Below are 8963 nucleotides of genomic sequence, written 5' to 3' on the forward strand. Positions count from 1 at the left end.
CCACCTTAGTATCTCCTTCACGCATGTAACTGGAGGGTGAGGCGAGGGCTTTGCAATCAGCAACTACACTGCTATATGACACTAAATCCTACACACTGGTCCTTTAAGTAAAGGATCTGAGTACTTTCACCATTTAATCCTAATATACTAGTAGCATAGTATCACATATTTTACTATGTGTTGTATTTTACGGTATTGGATTTGCCCACATTGTCTGATATCTTACTGCATTGTTTTTTGAGCAAATCCATGTTTCATTCATGTGTTCAGACAGACATTTACTGAGAGACATTGATTTATTGCTCCCCAGGTGAAAACAATTGATTATCTCCTCACAGGGACACTAAAGAACAGCTGTTTCTTTCTTTCTGCATTCACTTCCGCCACCATCTTTCACCCTCACTTTATTTTCTCCTCTTTTTGTCTTTCCCTCCGTCTTATACTCTCTCTCTCTCTCTCTCTCTCTCTCTATATATATATATATATATATATATATATATATATATATGTCCCCCATAATCTTTAATGGAAGGCTACCTAACCTTTTTTGCTTGTTTTCAATTTTCAATTGTGTCTGTGTTTTTGTGCGTACATCTGCTGCAGGCGCATTGTACGTGGTCTCACGATCAGGAACCCAAAGTTCAGAGGTCAGATAAATAGTTGTCAGGAGGGCCTCATCCCGAGAGAGAGAGACAGAGAGAGAAAGAGAGCAGGATTGTTATTAGATGAGAAACTTGAAACTGCATGTGAAATTAGCATTTTAGCTAGCGAGTACACAGCCCTGGCCCCTTTCTCCCTCCTAATATGAGCAGATATGCTTTACTATAATAAAAGCTTCAACTAAATGTAGTTTAATTAGGACAGACATTTCTGAGCATGAAAAATGTTTAATAAATGAAAAATGTTGCCTTACAATATATTTTCCTGTATGCATATTGGAATTTCTTTGAAACATGAAAGTATTATATCATTTAAACTGGAAATTAGACTTTACAGAGCATTAGAAAACACATTTATCTTATATTACCAATAAGCTTCAATCTTGGGTTTCAGAGCATTTCGATATGATTCATTCTCCTGAACGTCCTGCACTGCTTAAGATTTTGCATTAAAAACGTTGCTGGAGATGAAATAGGTGGCCTCCCTTCACACACACACACTGAGGCAACAATCCCATTTCCAAAAGCCATGTGAAATAGATACGTCAACACAAAATGAACAGGGATACAGAGGGAGGGAGAGATGGGGGTTGGAGGAAAAGGGGGAGATGGGTGGAAGGATAAAAGATGGATTAAGGTTGTGTTTAAGATTGGCAGGAGCGGTTTGTATATGCTGCACGTGTGTGTATTTAATGTGTATGCGTTCAGGGCGAACAGTAAGCTGGAAGATGTGCGACTTTATTTGTTACAGTGTTTTTCCTGCAGCCTGCCATTCCCCATGTCTCAGAAGGAAAAAAGCCTTCTTACCCAACATACTTATCTCTCTCTCTCTCTGTGTGTGTGTGTGTGTGTGTGTGTGTGTGTGTGTGTGTGTGTGTGTGTGTGTGTGCAAACCCCCTTACATGTGATAATGACAGCTGTAATGCCTGTCTGATATCTACTCAGCTCTGGGACTTCAGTTGCATTTTTGTATCTGTTTGTGTGTGAATGTGTGTGTGTGTGTGTGTGTGTGTGTGTGTGTGTGTGTTTGTGTACCTGAAACATGCACTTGGGATAGACATGCTTTAAACGCTCTTTGTGTGAACACAGGAACGTATCAGAGAGGGATAATCTTTAACGTGTGTGTGTGTGTGTGTGTGTGTGTGTGTGTGGCAGGGGGAACACTGTGTGATGAATAGTCTATGACAGGTGTTGGGGATGAGATCTCCAATTATCACACTTTAATACCTTTTTTCCTGTTCACACATAAACATACACCTCAGTGTGGAGTGGAGGGGCAATTCAGGAAGAAGTGAAAATGTAGTGAGAGAAGAGAAGAGTCCAAAAAAGAGAGAAAGACCAGATCTTTTATTTGTGAACCTGCTGGACTTCAATACTGTTGTAAATTCCAAAATAAAACATCATATACATCAAAAATAAAGCCATTACAAAAGCTTCCATGGCATAGAAAACACATTTCTGAATGTCTGGCAAGTTAATATCTTATAAAAGAACTCCACAAACAAAACATTAAACATCAAGAGCAACATATATTAATATGGGTAACCATAGTAACAGGTTTTCCTTGATGGAGTGAAAATAATAGACTGATAAGGAGGAAGAAACATTGGATTGTATTGTTCTTCACCTCCTCCATGATTATTTTTATTTCAGGATATCTTGTTGAATGTATTATTTCTTATACAATTTACATTTTTACACGATGATTTTCAGCAACACGACAACAAAGTCATGCCACACTCACCACTCACTGTTCCTCTAATAGGGGAGTTTAATTCCCCTTGAACTCTTACAAAAGATGTTTCACAATCAAAGATTTCCAGGGAAGGGGAGACACTATTGCCCTCAAAGCCGAGATAACCCTGATGATGTCGTGAGGGTTATCTCGGCTTGGGCTTGAGACAGACTGGAGGTGAGAGGTTGAGGGGTTGCATCATGGGACATGTTATTGGAGTTATTTTTAAAATCCTAACTTTATGGAAGCACAATACTAAATTAAAGTAAAACAGATGGAGGAAATGTGGAGACTTTTATAACATATATATACTAATAAACTACAAACCAGTGGGAAGAAAAAAAAGACTGTGTCTAATAATAACTGGTGCATAAACATTGCAACTGAGGCGAGTCCTTTATTTGAGTAAAAGACTCACTTCAGTTGCAACGCGATATCATGTGATGGTGTACGAATAACACGCCACCTTTAAGGACATTTTGAGTGTATGCATTTTAAACTTTTTTGCATCTTTAAAGATGTTGCATTTTATGATTTTTCGACATGCAGGAAAGGAAAAAGTCAGGTGACCTTTGTCAACATGGAAAACATGGTGTGAGTTAAAATAATGACATTACTTACGTCACTTAAATAACGTATGCAAGCTAAGTTACGTTACGTGTGATAAACCAACATAAACCAAGCTGCAGTATTTGACAACTCGGGTGTGAGAGCAGGTTGTTTAAGCACATGCATGCACACAGTTTCATCATCAATATTCAGTCTCCCTCCCTGTATGTTTCTGTCATCTTTCATCCTTCTCTCTTATGCAGCAATGGAGCTGCCTTTCACTCTCTCGCTCGCCTTCCTTTGATCGTTCTGTATCTGCTGCATCAGCAAGGTGCCAGGAAGCACAATGACATCATCTAACAGAGACAGTGTGGGATGACTGACGCTATCCTGTGCCTGTCAATCCTCGTCACCGCCCTCTAGGACAGCTGTGTTTATCAGCAGCTGTGACTGACTGAGGGACAGGTGCGTGTGCCCTGTCCAACACATGCCATCAAACGCAGGTTTGACTGCTATTCTGTGTTTACCAGGACCAACTATTTACTGACATCCTCAATTTTGAATATTTGTCGTGTATCTTAATCCATACATTTAAGGCTGTGATCTTCACACTAACTTTCTACACATTCAAACTGCTGGAGTGATGATGGAGCTTTGTTGTTGGTGCTCTGAGGTAAAAAAAAAAAAGGCATCAACCAACCAGGTAATGTGAGCGTTAGAAATTCATCAATATGTTATTTAAGTGATCAAATGCTATGTCATCAGGTCTGTCAATTGGACAATTGTGACCAGACCCAATATGGAGAGTATGGAGAGCATCTGCAGCCCAAATAAATAAGTGGGTTTTTTTGTGTTTTGCCCAAACATTACAGATTTAAATTAAAGTCCTAGTGTTATACATGGTATTACTTTTGACTTTTCGAAACGTCCTGACATGAGGTGATGTTTTTGTCCATCAGTTTCTATTTTTTTACCAAGAGAGGATATTTCAAAAGCCCCTTCAAACCATACACAGAAGGCAATTTTGCGTATTTAACACAGTAGAAACTTCACTTTCTTTCTCACTTTCTTGATAGGACTAAACATAAATTTCGCATTAAATTAGATTTCCCACTTCCCATTTTTCTAACCGTATCTCATTGTCCCATATTTTACACTGAACAGGATCTTGTTTCTACAATTATATGGAGCAAATTTTTTTGCATTCTGAATGAAATTATCACAATTAATTTGTTCTTTATTACTAGAAAATAATCTGAAATGCGATTTATATGCCCAGTGGTGAACAGTGTTGCACATTTCGTTTGTGTGATGAGAAGGTAAAGAGCAATTTCACACCAGTTGAAAATCTTGCTTTTACGGATTATTTAATAATGTCATACTTTAAACATATTTAGGAAAAAAAAAATGTTTTATTAGAACATGTCCTAGCATGACCAAATTAAACACAGACAAACACAGATTGATTTGAAAACAATATATACAATTTAATGGTCCTTTGAGAAATACCAAATTAAGATATGTTCCTCTGTGCCTGCAGGGAGAAATGATCCAGCAGCTCATAACTCAGCAATAAAATCCAGCTGCTGACCCTCCAAACAGACCCAGTCAGGGAGAAACTCATTGGTTCTTGGATCAAAAGAACCAAAACAGTGTTATTCTTGGACATTATTGAGGCTAATAAAATATCTTTTTCTATTCAGACATACAGTTGTTTGCATTTTACCAACAGCTACTGTGGGGAGGTTACATTTGTTCATTCACATGCTTGGATAAGATTTAAACATGTTCTTTATTCATACACTTATACAGCAGTCAATTATAATTTTCAGTTATTATTTCATGTTTAACATCACATCAAATTAAATCTAATTCATTTGGCAGATGCTTTTGTCCAAAGTGATAAAGTGCAGTACATTTTACCCCTGCACATAAATCTAAGGACACTTTGACATGTGTAGGAGCCAGAGATCAAACCGCCGAACTGTATGATTATGATGTATAATACCACAATGTATGTTCAATAAGCATAAAATGAAGAGCATCTGGCCCATTTGAGTTTTCTTTGCGTCTCCAACACTTGAATTATGTAATGTATTTCTGTACTAAATTTACATTAACAAAAAGTAAATTCACATGACATGCATTTAAATGTTTAACAATTCAATATAACTAGAAAACACTAAATAGTGTAAAAGTAAAATCCTGAAGGCTATAAGGTTAAAAGCTGTATGCTGCTGTGGAATTCACTAAATAAAGGGACTTTTTTAATAATAACAGACACAGTTGTTGATTAATTTTCTGAAAACTGAGACATTTCTGTGTAACTCAACAGATACTGGTTCTCTGTTATCATCATTTTAATGTAGTTTTTAACAACTCATCTTAACTAATGCTGGTTTTTGCCGTTTGTTACCATCTGTTGGAGAGCGATGTGAACCCCAGGCAGACACACAGTGTAACCAGAGAGGAGTCATTCATCTCTCTCAATACTGAATTTGGAAAATGAGAGCGTATTATTTACTATTACCTGCTCTGCTGCTCTAATTTGACATTTTCCGCTCCAGCTTTGGTTTGGTTTCAGGATTTGTTTCTGCAAGGGCTGCCTAAATTAAATAGGATATTTGTGCATATGCAGAAGTGATCAGGATAACAAATGCAGCAGATTATTTGTGGATGGCTGTTGGACAGGTAAGACAACATACAAGCCTTATCTTTTCTATTATTATGGTCTGCTGACAATGAATGTTATTATTATGGAGAAATGTTAATATGCTGCTGTTCTGGCACCAAGCTGGTGGCTTGTGTCATCTGTTTTTATGAATTTGCTTCCTAAAACATGAAAATTATTAGATAAATGCTTCTGTTTTACCACCAATATGTTTTAAACAGCTTTTTGCCCGTTTATTAGTGATTCAATAAACATTTCATCAGTCCAGCTATAGACTGAAAATCACTGATGACTGTCACTGAATGGGGCCTTTGAAACCATAAGATGGAATTTTCTTGTGTGCATTCGTTCCCGTTCATGACTTTGCAGTGTTTGTACAGTTCTGTATGTTTTTACAGAAAGTGTGTGTGAGTGTCACGTGTGGCCTGTGTGTGTGTTACGGTTGGACGACTGTCACAGGCTCATGAACTGGCCGTGATCCATACTGGTGCATACAGTATGTTTACACATGGTACTGTATGTGTCTGCACGCCAGTGTGACTGTAGGTGCGTTAGTGTAAATGTGTGTGTGTGTGTATATTCGCCATGACCCATAATGTTTTTTCTTTTCTTCTCCAGAAAAAGAGGGGAAGTGAACCGAGCGTTGTGCCCCAGTTTGGAGCTCCACTGGCGGGGTGGTCAGGCATCCCGCAGGGCCTGTGGCTCTGGGTCTGACCTGCAGAACGTTCCAGATCTGTGAAGAGTCACCATCCGTAGAGGATAGATTTTTGTATGCGTGTGTGTGTGTGTTTGTGTGCATCTCGCTGATTAGTCTGACTGGCTGCTTATTGATGTACTGATTAATGACAGAATGACACAGACAGATGAGGAAGATGAGGTAGAGGAGGAGGAGAAGGAGAAGGAGGAGGAAAGTAATGACTGATGATAATCTCCTATATAGGGAGAGAAAAAGACAGACATACATATCCCTTTAACCGTCTCATGCAAAAGCAAAGACCAGCTATTGTTTACATTTTCTAGTTTCTTTCGGCAATAAAAAATTGTGATTTTAAGTGACTACTCAGTTTTGTAATTATGAGCCTCCATTGAATTATTAAGATGATCAGTTCATATCTAGACACAAGACAACAATAAAACACTGCATGGTGAAAAAACGAATTTTTATAATAAATCTTTCTTTACTGTCAACAGAAATGTGTAAATCCCAATAAATAAAACAAACAGATAAACAGAAAATAATAATAAACTAAAGCTTGTGTACAATTATTATTATTATTATTATTATTACAGCATTTATTTTGAAATCTCATAGCAGAACAAGCACATGTGTGATCAATGCTATCAATATAGGCTGCATTCCATTTAGATTTGCCATGCTGGCTTATTGGAACACTTTCAGGTCCAGTGTGTAACATTTAGGAGGATCTATTGGCAGAAATATAATACAATATTCATACTTGTGTTTTCATAAGTGCATTATCACCTGAGTATAGGAATCATTGTGTTTTTGTTTTCCATAGAGTCCACCATGTTGAACTGCCATGTTTCTACAGTAGCCCAGAAGGGACAAACCAAACACTGGCTCTAAATAGGGGCATTCCCATTTTTTTTCGTGGCCACTGTAATATTTCCTTTTTGTTTGGACGGGGAGGGGGAAGCGGAGGAGTGCAACTACGCTGCTAGATGCTGTTAAACCCTAATTAATTAATTCATTATTAATTTAATGTACAGAACCATTAGCAAAGATATACTTCAAGTATCAGAAGTAGAAGGACTCATCATGCAGGTGTCCCTGGTGTATTTTATTAATTTCATTGAAGTAAGTATTATAAGTGATGCTTTACTGAGCACGCAGCACTTACCAGGTTGAGATGGAGCTAATTCTTACTACTTTATTCACTGTAGGGTAGTTTAATCAACAACAATGCATCATATTTTACAAGATTATTATAGATTTAATATAATCTACGTACTGTGTAAAATCTTAATCTGTGGTTACTTAAACTGTCAGACAGTGGGGTAAAAAGTATAAAAAAAAAAAACTTCTGAAATGTATTAAAGTAGCATAAAACTGAAATGCTCAAATAAAGAATCTTAAAATTGCACTTGAATAAATGTATTTTGTTGCAGTCCACCATTGCTAATTCATTCTGTTCAGTAAGCCCTCTAAAACTTAAGTACGGCAATAAAATTACCCATAAAAAACCTCCCCGAAAACATGCCACATGTCAGAGAGACTTTTCTGTCACTAACTATATGGAAGGAAGCCACCTGAAAAGATCTGCTTTTTAAATACTGTTTGGGAGTCGTAGGGAGTGTTTTACATACTTCATCATACAGGTCTACCGAATGAAACCATTAAAGGAATATTCCTGCTGTATGTGTTTGCTATGTTCTACGGTCTTTGTGTCTTGTTGTTCGGAGACTCTGCTGTCTTTGATTGTATGTTACCTTGTATTGTTTAAGTCCTCCTGGGGCATTATAATCCGCAGTTTTGTGTGTGTTTACATGTTTGTCTGTCTACATGGGTTTGTATCAGTGGCTACATGTGTGTTCATGTATACACCCGTGTGTGTGTGTGTGTGTGTGTGTGTGTGTGTGTGTGTTGTTAGTGTATAGTCCCACGGTGACTGTTCCCCTGCTGTAGACGCCTGTTCTGGCGATAGCATTGTCTCCATGTCCAAAGACCTGCCGGCTGCCCTATTCCACCACGTCTTTATCATGCTAATACAGAGAAAGAAGGAACGAGGGAGGAGGGAGGAGGGGAGCAGGGAGAAGGGAGAGGGAACGATAGCTCGACAAACAGAGAGAAGGGGTAATCTTTCCCCTCCTTTCTCCGTCCTCGTCTCTTCATTCTCACCACCTCCTCCGTTCTCTCTATCCCCCTCTACTTCCCTTTCTTCTCGTCCCCGCACCCTCTTCATCTGCCGCTTTCTTATCTTCCTCCTTACTTCTTTGATAATCCCTCCGAACATTGTCTTCATAATTACACACAACAATGATTCCCATCCTTGCAAGAGAAATGTGCGCTGTGCATGGAGAATATTTCATAGATGAAGACCAGTGTGTGAATTAATAACTTGGGTCTCTCATATAAGGTTGTTTCTGTGTGTGTGTGTGTGTGTGTGTGTGTGTGTGTGTGTGTGTGTGTGTGTGCGTGTGCGTGTGTGAGTGTGTGTGTTTGAAAGGGGGAGCACATAGAGCCCAGTGTTGTTTTAACACGACTGTTACATTATGCATGCTGACAGCCCTGCCTGTCCCCATTAAAGGCCCATCTTGTTTCCCCATTATATCTGGTTTCTCTGTTAATAGAGCTCTTTGTGTGGCACTTCCCTTTATACTGGGGGTG

At 38.4% G+C, this 8963-nt stretch overlaps 1 long non-coding RNA gene across 1 annotated transcript in view; it reads left to right on the forward strand.

Annotated features, from left to right (window-relative positions):
• Positions 1–8600, forward strand: part of LOC127355016 (uncharacterized) — a 33734-nt gene extending 25134 nt beyond the window's left edge. The window contains exon 2 of the long non-coding RNA XR_007881658.1: positions 6233–8600. This is a non-coding gene — a long non-coding RNA (uncharacterized LOC127355016). The remainder of the gene's footprint in view (positions 1–6232) is intronic.
• The last annotated feature ends 363 nt before the right edge of the window (positions 8601–8963 follow it).

This window comes from Dicentrarchus labrax, unplaced genomic scaffold, assembly GCF_905237075.1.
Source record: "Dicentrarchus labrax unplaced genomic scaffold, dlabrax2021, whole genome shotgun sequence".
NCBI lineage: Eukaryota > Metazoa > Chordata > Actinopteri > Moronidae > Dicentrarchus > Dicentrarchus labrax.